This window comes from Talpa europaea (genome assembly GCF_964194135.1).
Source record: "Talpa europaea genome assembly, chromosome: 3".
Classification (NCBI taxonomy): Eukaryota; Metazoa; Chordata; class Mammalia; order Eulipotyphla; family Talpidae; genus Talpa; species Talpa europaea.
In genome coordinates, this window is record NC_140069.1 from 34251696 (window position 1) to 34264616 (window position 12921).

Sequence of the window (12921 nt, forward strand, 5' to 3'; positions counted from 1 at the left end):
TTTTGATTTCTGCTGTGTCCGTTGTGATTTCTCCTCTTTCATTTGTGATCCTGTTTATTTGTGCTTTCTCCCTTTTTTCCTTTGTGAGCCTGGCTAGGGGGTTGTCTATTTTATTGATTTTTTCAAAGAACCAGCTCTTGGTTTCATTGATCTTTTGGATTGTTTTTTTTTAGTTTCAATTTCATTTATTTCTGCTTTGGTTTTTATTATTTCTTTTCTTCTAATGGTTTTGGGGTTTTTTGTTGTTCTTTTTCTAGATCTTTGAGCTTCGAGATTAGGTTGTTTCTTTGAGTTCTTTCTTGTTTTTTGATGTGAGCTTCTATTGCTATATATTTTCCTCTTATTACTGCTTTTGCTGCATCCCATACATTTAGGAAATTGGTGTCCTCCTTGTCATTCAATTCAAAGAATTTTGTAATTTCTTCTTTGATCTCCTCATTAGTCCAGTGGTCTTCCAGTAGTATGGTTTTTAATCTCCATGAGGTAGGAAAGTTCCTTGCCTTCTTTTTATGGTTTATTTCTAGTTTGATGCCTTCCTGGTCAGAAAATATGGTTGATATAATTTCAAATTTCAATCTTGGTGTATCTGTTGATGTTTGTCTTGTGCCCCAGTATGTGATTGATCCTGGAGAATGATCTGTGTGCGCTTGAGAAAAATGTGTACTCCGTTTTTTGGGGGTTTAGTGTTGTATAGATATCTGTTAAGCCCAAATGCTCTAGGTCCTTATTTAGAGCTTTAGTTTCTTTACTTATTTTTTGTCTTGTTGATCTATCCATTGTTGATAGTGGTGTGTTGAAGTCTCCCACTATGTATGTGTTTTCTCTGATGTCTGTTTTCAGAGAGGACAACAGTTGTCTGATATATTTTGGTGCTCTTTCGTTTGGTGAGTATATGTTAATGAGTGTTATTTCTTCTTGAAGTATTGTCCCCTTAATCATAATGTAGTGACCATTGGGGTCTCTTTTTATTTTTTTGAGTTTGAAGTCCTTTTTATCTGATATAAGTATAGCTGTTCCTGCTTTCTTTTTTGGTCCATTTGCTTGTAGGATTGTTTTCCATCCTTTAACTTTGAGCCTATTTTTATCTTTTGTAGCTAAATGTGTTTCCTGGAGACAGCAAAAGGTTGGGTTTTGTTTCTTAATCCAGGCTGCAACTCTGTGTCTTTTTATTGAAGAGTTTAGTCCAATTACATTTAGAGTTAATATTGTTATGTTAGCATTTGTATTTGCCATTGTGTTTGTCTTTCCTTTGATTTTATTTATTTATTCTTTTAATAACTTTTTTTTTTTTTGGCCTTCTTTCGTTGTTATTTGTCCCTCTGAGGTTCTGGCTTTAGGATTCCTTGTAGTATTTTTTGGAGTGGGGGTTTAGTCGTAATGAAATTCCAGAGTTTCTCTTTGTCTGGGAAGGTCCTTATTCTTTCTTCATAGAGGAAGGAGAGCTTTGCGGGATAGAGTATTCTTGGTAGGCATCTGTTTTCTTGGAGTCTGTTGACTATGTCCCTCCACTCTCTCCTTGCCCGTAGTGTTTCTTTAGAGAAGTCTGATGTCAGCCTGATTGGTGTTCTTTTGAATGTTATCTGTTTCTTCCCTCTTGTCAGCTTCATTATTTTTTCCTTGTCCTGGATTCTTGGGAGCTTTACTATTATGTGTCTTTCCGTATTTTTCCTTTTGTCGTGGAAGTTTGGTGTTCTTCTTGCTTCTTGTATATCAATTTTCAGCTCCTTCTTCACATTTGGGAAGTTCTCTTCAATTATCTCCTGGAATATTTTCTCTGTTCCTACATCTCTCTCCTCTCCTTCTGGAATTCCTATAACTCTTATATTTCCTTTCCTCATGGAGTCAGATAGTTCCCAAAGTCTTTCTTTGTTCTTTTTCCTTTGTACTTCTCTTTCCTTTTCTGTTTTCGTTCTTTTTATTTCTGTGTCTTCAAGAGTACTTATTCGTTCTTCCATTTCATCTATTCTGCTTTCATTGCTTTTACCAGAGTTCTTTAGTTCCTCCATTAATTCTTTGATCTCCTGCGTTTCTTTTGCTTCCCTCTTTAGGGACCCAATTTCCTTCTTCTGATCATTGTTTTCCTTTATGACTTCTGTCATTTTTTTAATCACGGCAATTTTAAATTCTCTTTCTGGAAGGCTCAGAAGTTCTTCCAAGTTACTGTCGTTGTAATCTGGGGGGTGGTTTTCTTTTTGTGGTGTGCTTTTTTCCTGAGGAGTTGTTAGGCTGCGTGTGGTTCTTCACTCCCTACTGTCTGTTTTCTAATTTGTCGTATGCATTGGGACACTGTGTTGCTCGGACTGGCCAGCATCTTGGGTGAACTTCTCCATTCCCCTCTGGCTCCTCCAGGAGCCATCTCTGGCTTTTGAGGGAGCTTTCTGCTGGTTTCAGGAAGTCTTTACTGAAGAAATGTCCCTGTTCTAAAATGGCAACACAGGAGTCAGTCCCTGAGCATCCGGTCTCAGGCACACTCTTCTGCGTGCCTGGTCTGCCCTGGCCGTGGGTGTCTGTTCCCTCTGTAGGCTCAGACTGCTGGTCAGAAGGGGCCTGGCATGGGCTAACTTTCCAGCTGGCCACTGTCTCCTCCGGGAGCCTTCTGCCCTTTTCAAGCAGTCTTAAGAAATTTCCCTGTTCTATAGGGTGTTAGTGACTTTTTTATTTCTGGTCGCTAGGTGGTGCCAGAGAGCTCTCCTATTGTCCTTGGGGGGCTGTTTTTCGCCCCGCCCTCCCCGTGGGACAGGGAACAGGGCGGGAATGGTAGGGTAAACCTCAACGGCTTTGGGGTGCTGTGTCTGCCTTGTGCCCCACCGTCATGGAGAACCCACGCCCTGAACTTCGTGCCCCTGGTCTCAGTTCCAAAGCCCTCAGGTCCAGGACGCGGGCTGTAGACTAGTTCAGTGGCGCGGGAATGGCGCCTTTTGCACCCACTCCCGTGCCTGGGCGCCTGGTTCCTGCTTACTCAGTGAGGGACTCTCACCTCAGTGAGGGCCTCCGTGCATCTCCCCGCAAGCCTAGGTCGCACGCACGGGGACCTGGGCAGCCGCGATCCCGATCTGCGTTTGCTTTTCAAGCGTGCCAAGTGCACCGCTTTTCCATGCAAGCTTACCGGCCGGCCTGGGGCTGTGTGTGCGTCTCCAGAGTCTCTTTGTTCTTCTCTAATGGCCCAGAGCCATTCGCTCACCACCGCGGCGAATCCTGCAGGGTTCTCCACAGCTCCCGTTCACGGGGTGTGGTGGCTGCAATAGTTCCTTTCCACTCACAGTCCCGCTTGCTGCGTAGTTTGTTCTTGTTGGTCGTTTTAGTTTGTTGTTTTCCTCCTCTCTGTGGGTCGGAGAGTGCCGACTCTGTGGGTGGGGGAGGGGAGCAGGGTTCTGCGCTTTCCTCCCTTCTAGTCCTCTTTTATGGCCACTTTCTTCTTCGGGTAGTTTGCTGGAGTCATCTGTTTATCTTCCGTGTCCCAGTTCTCACTGGGACCTGCCGCTTTTCTTCCCTATTAACTTTTTTGAATGGGAGATCTTAACTCGCAGCGTCTCCTCGCCGCCATGTTGCTCCGCCCCTCCATAAACATATCTTTTTAGAGGACACAATTTCAATTACTACTCAAAGTTCCATACCTCTGAATCTTTAGTACATTGAAAATATACCGGGGGAAAGCAATGCTGAAAAAAAGAGAAGGGAATGGAGGCATCACATTCCCAGACTTCAAACTATACTGCAAAGCCATACTCATCAAAACTGTATGGTATTGGAACAAGAACAGACACACAGACCAATGGAATTGAACAGAAAATCCAGAAATAAACCCACAGATTTATGGTCAACTAATATTTGACAAAGGAGCAAAGAATATGCACTGGAGCAAAGAAAGTTTGTTCAATTAATGGTGCTGTGAAAACTGAGTCGCTACATGCAAAAGAATGAAGCTTGACCACTACCTTACACCATGCACAAAAGCAAACTCAAAATTTATTAAAGAACTAGACATAAGACCTGAAACCATAAAATACATAGAAGGAAATATAGGCGAAACACTACATGACATGCACATCAAAGACATCTTTACAGACACATCACCCAAAGCAGTGATAGTGAAGGCAAAGATAAACGCTGGGACTACATCAAATTAAAGATCTTCTGCACAGCAAAAGAGACAATAACAAAAACAAAGCGAAACCCCACCAACTGGGAGAATATTTTTGCACACAACACTAATGATAAAGGACTGATCACAAAAATCTGCAAAGAACTGATGAAACTCAACAAAAAAAAAAGAAAATAATCCAGTCAAAAAATGGGCAGAAGAGCTAAAAAGAAACTTCTCTGAAGAAACGCAAATGGCCAACAGGCATATGAAAAAATGTTTAACATCACTTGTAATCAGGGAAATGCAAATCAAAGCTACAATAAGATACCATCTTACACCAGTGAGAATGGCACATATTAAAAAAACTAGCAACAACAAATGTTGGCGAGGGTGTGGAGAAAAAGAAACTCTCCTGCACTGCTGGTAGCAGTGCAAACTTGTCCAACCACTATGGAGAGCTTGTTTGGAGATTTCTTGACCTACTAAACGTAGAGCTTTCATATGATCCAGCAATTCCACTCCTAGGTATTTACCCACATGACACAGAAACAGTAATACCAAAGGGCACCTGTACCCCTATGTTTATAGCAGCACTATTTACAATAGCTAAGCTTTGGAAACAACCCAAATGCCCAAAAATAGATGACTGGATCAAGAAGATGTGGTACATATACACAATGGAATATGATTCAGCAATCAAAAAAGATAAACACATGCAGTTTTCAGCAACATGGATGGAGCTAGAAGGGATCATGCTCAGCGAAATAAGCCAGAAAGAAAAAGAAAAATACCGGATGGTCTCACTCATAGCAGGAATTTAGAAAACCTAAATAAAAGACCAGGAAAAAAGACTAATCAATACAAAGTAAAAATCAAAATCTAGCAACTATAAACCAGAGACACACTACGGGGGGGGGGGGGGAAGGAGGGAGGGGTGGGGAAAGGAAGGACTAGAGTCAAAATAAGGGGGGGGTGCAATTGTATGGGCAATATAACCAAAATGAAAATGCATACATTGTGCAAAGATGAAAAGAGATATAAGAATTATAGAAAATAAAATATTTTAAAAAAGAAAATATGTCAGGTGGATTGTCTTAGTTCATTTGGGTTGCTTTAATACCGTAGATTAAGTGATTTAAACAATAAAAATTTTGTTTTTAGTGTTTGGGAGGCTGGAAAGTCCAAGGTCAAAGGGCTGGAAGACTCAGAGTTAGGTGAGAATCCATTTTCTGGTTCATAGACAGCTGTCTTCATGCAGTTTCTTCTCATGTAGGATAGAGGCTAAAAAGCTGTCTGGGCTTTCTTTTATAATGGCACTAATCCCTTCCATGAGGGCTTCACCTTCATGACTTAATTACCCTTTAAGTCTCCCATTTCCTAATATCATTACATTGGGGTCTAGGATTTTGACATACAAATATCGAGGATACAAACATTCAGTCCATAAAGAGGCCTCAATCCACACTTTCATTCTCTGCTTTCTTTATTTTTTTTTTTGGCATTGAGTCCCATCCCGGTTTTATAAGAAATTAAAAGACAAATCCAGAAAGGAAATATATCCCCCCAAAAGCAATGACAGGCAGAGAGAGAGAGAAAGAGAGAGAGAGAACTTTTTAACTTACTTTTGCTACAGAATGCACCACTTCCAATATGGCTAATTATGAGCAGGATCTCTTTTAGAACAATAAGAGGGAAGAATTAAGCTCTCTGTAGAGGTTTGAATGCCTCAAATAATTCTCAGAGACATTAATTTTTTAAAAAGATGTATTTTATTTATTTATGCATACAAGACCTGGGCAATAGGCCAGAGGTACAGGAGGTTAGAAGATTCACCAGAGACAGAGTGGGGAGCAGAACAGGTGGATCTACTGAAATACACTGCTGAGGGGAGCAGCAGGTATGATGGGAGAAGTCTGCTGCACCATGTGGGTTAGCTCCCTGACTGGGGATCACACTCAGGCCACAGTATTCAGCAATAGCTTGATAGCACTTAATCTTTAACCCCTGCACCACCAGGGAGAGCCAGAGGCATTAATTTTATTTTAACTTTCTTGTAACTTAAGAGATTGATTAAACCAATAGTATGCTGGTAAGCTGGCTCTATTAAAATAGAAGTTCTGATTTGTAGCATTTGTTAACTTACACGGTATGAATAATTTCACCATAGTGACTTTCATGACACCAATATTTCAACAATTGGCTTGCAAAACAAAGTTTCACAAGTGGATCTTGTGAGCCAGTGTGAGTTGGCTCGGCACAACACTGAAGCTATTCATCACTTTGCTGCATGATGGTGTTAAAGAGCCTGCAGTGCCATTGAAAGAACAGAATATGGTCATACTGTGGTTTGGGATCTGGAAAATATGGAAAAGAGCACATTGAATGTCACAAAATTTTAATTTTTTAAATTAAATTGTGAAAATTAAACCAAAAAAGCATGGGGATTTCCTGACCCCAATTTCAATGTGTATGTATGTGGGGAGGGAGGTGGTTATTTTCCCCATACTATCAATAAACAGTCTGGGACACCAACAGGGTGTCAGAAAATTCAGCTGGATTTTGACACTGTCTCTGGAGAGAGCATCAGATTCTACAGGTTTAGTCTCCTAAGACAGGCAGCATTGCTCCATTCCCGACAACTTCAGATGCCAGTTATAAGTCAGGGCTGTCACCTGTGCTTCTGACCTACTGGCTATAAATCAGAGGCTCCCATAATCTGATCCTTGGGTTTTTTTTTTTAAGATTTATTTATTTATTTATACAAGCACTGGGTACAGTCAGAAGCGCGGGAGGGTGAGAGAATTCACCAGAGCCAGAGCGGGGAGCAGAGCAGGCAGAAGGACCGAAGTACACTGCTGAGGGGAGCAGCGGGCGGCAGGAGAGGTCTGCGCGCCATGTGGGACCCTCCTCCAGTGGCCGGGGAGCAGCCGGGGATCGAACCAGCGCTGCAGAGGCTGCGGGCAGCTTCGCAACCCAGCGCTCAACCGCTGCGCCACCGTGGAGGCCCTTATCCTTGGGTTTTATTATTTGCTAAAGTGACTCCCAGAGCTCAGGAAACCTTTTTCACTAGATTACTGGTTTATGGTGAAGAGTACAACTCAGGAATAATCAGAAGAGTTATATAAGGCAAAGTATGGGAAAATATTATGGAATTCCCATGCCCTCACCAGGTACACCATTCTCCCAAATTTCAATGTGTTCACCAGCTTGGAAGCTCCCCAAACCCTGTCCTTTGGAGCTTTTATGGAGATTTCATCAGGTCGGCATGATAAATTAAATCACTGGTCTTTGGCTATCCATTCAAACTCCTAGTCCCTTTCCCTGCCCTGGAAGTCAAGGAATGGGACTAAAAGTCCCAACCCTCCTATTACAGGGTTGATTCCTGTGGCAATCCCACCCCACTCTTTGAAGACCTAGGGGCATTCCAAAAGCCACCTAATTTACAAAACAAAAGACATCTTGACAGCTCACCACTTAGGAAATTCCAAGGATTTTAGAAGGTCGGCTTTAGAAATGGATATAAAGACCAAATATATATTGCTTATTATAAATCACAGTATCATAATAGCATGTGCAAAACAGCAGTTATTTCAAAAATTATAAACCTTCCTATTGGTAAGGATACACTCTCATGGAATTACACACTATAGGGGATTGTTTAAATTGCCTTAAACTTCTTAGAAAAATAATAGTTTTACCAAGAAACTGGATGAATTTCATGAGTTTTTTATATTGTAATTTTATAGCATGCTTTTTCCAAATTATTTTTTTTAGCTGCAAAAGGTCACTCTAAAAAATAAATCAAATTAGGGGCCTCCCTGATGGCACAGGGCTTAAAAACTCAGCACTATCAAGCTTTCGTCAGCCACTACAGCAAGAGTTCCATTTGATGCCTGGCCAGGGACCTAACCTACATGGCACAGCAGAACTCTCCTGTCTCACCTACTGCTCCCCTCAGCAGTGTATTTTAATCGATCTGCCTGTTCTGCTCCCCAGTCTGTCTTTGGTGAATCCTCTCACGCCACCCCAGCTCTGGCCTACATCCCAGTTCTTGCATGCATGCATAAATAAAATCTTAGAAAAAAAAATAAAATTAAAGTCTTTGTTTCATCTTCTACCCCCTCCTCTTTTAAGAGCTCCAATCATACTGCCCTTCCTATTCGACCCAAACAAGAAAAAGATCCTTTCCTACTTAAACAGGACATTTTGCACACACTCGCCTTTCTCCTGCGTTTTCTTCCTAAGGACATTTGCATGACCCACTGCCTTCTTTAACTCAGGTCCCTTCTCCAGTGTTATTTTTTTCAGCAATGACTTCCAGATGACCCTATTCAGAACAACATTCCGTCACTCTCTATGCCCTGGTTCTGCATAATTTTTCCTTCTACCACACATTATTATATAATATTATTTATCAATTTATTTTCTCTTTTTCCCTACTAGCTAAGCTTTATTTGGACAGAGATTGTATTTATCTCATTCACTCTGGGATTGCCATATCTAGAACAGTGCCTATCATGCATTAGGTACTCTATATAAAATGTTTGTTGAAATAATAAATAGATGTGTGAATAAATCTTAAAATCTTTTCTGATCTATACATACTGCCATAATGTATTTTTTCATTGTTATATATAACAATTTATTTAATCAATTCCATATTGAAGGATACTTGGATCATTTTGAGTGTTTCCTTTTGTATTGAATAACCTTACATGTACACTTTGAGTACTTGTAGATTAAATATCTAGAAGTAGAACTGCTGGGTTAAAACAAATATAATTAAAATTTTGACAGATATTGCCAAATTGTAGTTATTCAGATTTGTACCTTTACTGATTAAAAAAAATTCTTTTAAAAATCCTATTTCCAATTTTTTAGAAATCCTATGCACAAGTAGACCTAGATAGATATTCCAAACTCAGCATGAAAGTATAGATAGTTCATACCAATGGCCTCAGACTTCATGAGGAAGCATTAGAAAAATTCCCATTCGTATTACTAAAATGTTTACCAAAAACAAGAGTTGGTTGGAACAGGACTTTGGAAAATGTTGAAGAGGCACAAGGTGCTGGGGTCACAGACACTCCACAAACCCATGTGCAGGCATGCGCTATGCCAGGGACCCATCTAAGAAAGTGTCATCCACATGGTAGACAGCACAGATTTGTGTATTTGATATGACAATTTTCTGGAGATAGCAGGAAACTTGTCTTGTTCCAACAAAATCAGGATATTATGACAATTATATGACAGATGGAAGGAAGCTGCTCAAGAAGAGTGAGTTATTCTAATTTGCTCAAAGGTACGAAATGGGCTAGTGGTGACTCTGAAAGACAGCATTAAAAGATTCCTCTCTCCTCACAACCCAGATCTTTCCACCTGAAACCATGAAGGGTGCAGAGGAGAAGAAAAAAAGGTTACTGCTATGACAGGAACCAGAGAGAAGAAAATGAGAAGGTCCTGTTATATCAGAAACCCTTAAGAGAAAGTATAGGAATTTTGCTTAGCTGAAGGTCAAGCACCCAAGAAAGAAGTTTACCCAAAGATGCTTTGAAAAGAAAGGAGGAGCTTACCTATGAAAAGCTAAGCACTGTTGTAAGGAATATAGGCAGATGTACAGGGTGTTGCAAACTTCTTTGCCTTTGCCAGGTCTTCAATGGCACCTTTGTTAAGCTCAACATTATTTTAGTTAACGTGCTAATTGTGGAAGCATATGTTGTAGGGGGGTGCCCTAATCTGAAGTCAGCAAATGAACTGACATATAAGCATTGTTATGACAAAATCAACAAGAAGTGAGTTGTCCTAACTCACAATACATCAATTACATGATCTCTTGGTAGATACGGCATCATCTGTATGGAGCATCTGATCTAAGAGATCTAAACTGTTGGAAAATGCTTTAAAGAGGCAAACAACTTCCTCTGGTCCTTCAAATTATCTTTCCCATGAAGTGGAATAAAGAAAAAGTCCACCCATTTTGTAGAAAATGGTGATTCTCATAACAGGGAAGACAAGACCAATAAGCTTAATAGAGGGATGAACTAATGTATCCACCATGATTATTTTTGTAATCAGGTCAGTTAATAAATAGTGGCTGCTTTCAAAGTGAAGAAAAAAAAAAAAAAAAAGGCCCAGCTCAGTCCATCCACTATTTTAGAGCTGAGTGAAATGAAGCCAGCAATGGGACATCCATTGCCATTAGAGTGAGCTCTGTATGTGGTCTGGGCTCATGCGCCCCAGATCAATTGCAGTATGAGGACCATCCATTAACAGCTGCACATCAATTGATAGTTAAAGATCTTCTGACAGAAGTGAGGCCTGCTCACGCCCTGTTACTTATTGAAACTTATCTTTTTTCCTGCCCAGAGTATACATTAAGTAGAGAGTGGGTTTCTCAAACCTAGAGAGATGGTGGTGTGGGCAGGAAATCTTCTAGCACCTATTCTCAGGTGAGATGGGGTGGACATATTTATGTATATGAAAGATGCAATATTTGAAAAATTCAAGAAAGTATAAATGCATGATATGTTTGTATACATGTGAATCTGAGCAAGTATATGGAAATGTGCTCCCGGTATAGAATCCTCTGAGAGAAATTCAAGATTTTCAAAGGAAAAGAAAGACTTTGCTTGGAAATATGTGATGGCCAGAAACAAAGGAAGAAAAACTGAGTCAGATTGGAGTGAAAATGAGCATAATTACTGAAGCAGCGAGATTCCTAATCTTTAATTTTTTTTTAATAGAGGCATGTTTTAGTTATTTGTTTGTTTGTTTTGTTTATACATGCATTGAGTACAGTCAGAAGAGCGGGAGGGTGAGAGAATTCACCAGAGCCAGAGAGGGGAGCAGAGCAGGCAGAAGGACCGAAGTACACTGCTGAGGGGAGCAGCGGGCGGCAGGAGAGGTCTGCGCGCCATGTGGGACCCTCCTCTGGTGGCCGGGGAGCAGCCGGGGATCGAACCGACGCCGCAGAGGCCGCGGGCAGCTTCGCAACCCAGCGCTCAACCGCTGCGCCACCGGGGAGGCCCGAGATTCCTAATCTTTAGATAAAATTTGGCTTTGTTTCCCTCATTCAGAAACCCTCAGCTTGTCAATTCCTGTATAAATAGATGCCTGATTAATACATATCATAATGAGGAAGGGGCTTTTGTTGACTTCATAGGAAAGGAGAGGTGTTTCTGGAACTCTGAACCTCTAGAAACATGAGAGTTAATCCCATAGGAAAAACACTTTCTCAACCTGTGGTTGTGACAAGAATAGATCAATTCCCTTCTTAACGTGTACTGTGGAATTCATTTCTCTGTCCAAAAATGTCATCATATTGGTACTATCTGCAAGAACCTTGTAAAATCATACCATCATTAGATCCTTTGTTATTCTTACTTAATGCATTCATCTAGCATTATAAAATATAGTTGTTTTGTTAAGTAAAATTTCGGAAAATATGCAAGAGGACTGTAAAATGATTTTAAGGTATGATCTTTAAATAAAATAAAAAATAACAGAAGTTATTGTGATGAGAGAAAATGGGTCAAGGGTTTGAAAAATTCTTAGATCTTCTTACTCATGGAACTCATCCCTTACAAAACATATGTCAAGCATTTTGTAAGCCATTGTAAAAGTTAGGGAAGAAGTGGGAGGTATGACCTAAGTTGACTTGAAGCTTATAGTGCAATGGAATGATAACAAATGAAAAAGACAAATGAGTAAAGAGTTAAATGCCAACATCCCCATATATTGCCTGTGTCACAGTGAGTAGCATAACCTACAAATGTACTGGAAAAACTAATGTGAATGGAAGTATAGAGAAGATTTATTAAAAGAAGTAGAATCTGAGCTTTATTTTAGACTAGGTAGAATTTTTTCAATTCATTAAGCAGCATGGACAGTGACTTGTAGACTAAAATAAGCACGGACTCGATTTCTATAATAACCAACTCAAATAGAGCAGAGGATTTGTGTGTTGTAAAGTTTGGATAACCACGGAGAGTATGGAAAGAACATTGGAGGTGCCAGGTAACGGAATGCCTTAAAACCTGAAATTTTTCTCAGCTGTATTAGTTATGGTTCTCCAGAGAAACAGACCAATTGTATATAAATAAAAATTTATACAAATATGTAATTTATAAAAATATACATATATTTATACATACATACAAAGGTATTTATCCTATTATGTAAAATATACATAAATTAAATTTTATATTAATGAGATTTATTAAATTTACTAAATTTATATAAGTAAATGAGATTATTTTAATTTATATAAATAAATAAATGAGTTTTATTATATGAAATTGGTTTGTTTGATTTTGGAGACTAAGAACTCCTATGGTTCGCTCTCTGAAAACTGTAAACCCAGGAAACTGGTGATATAAATGCAAGTCCAGGTCTGAGGGCAGAAGATAATGTCTCAGCTCAAGGTCAGACAGAAAGAGACAATTTGATCTTCCTCTGCCTTTTTGTTTTATTCATGTCCTCAACAGATTGAAGGATGCGTTCCCACATTGGGGAGGCCACCCTCCTTATTCAGTCTGTTGCAAATGCTAATTTCTTTCAGAAACAACCTCACAAACACCCTCAGAAATAATGTTCATAATGTTAGTCTGAGCCTCCACGGCCCAGTCAAGTTGATACCCAAGACTCCCATGATTTGTTGGTTTATTACAATCATCATGGTTATTGTATAGGGGAGCAACATAATAGAAAATAAAAGCTATTAGAAAAATTGACTTACGGTGGTGGGTTTGGTAATTAGAGGCAAGACAGGAGTAAAGGCAGAGGGAAGAAAAGTTGGGGTATCTTTTATAGGAAGGAGCTCCAGTATTTGTGAT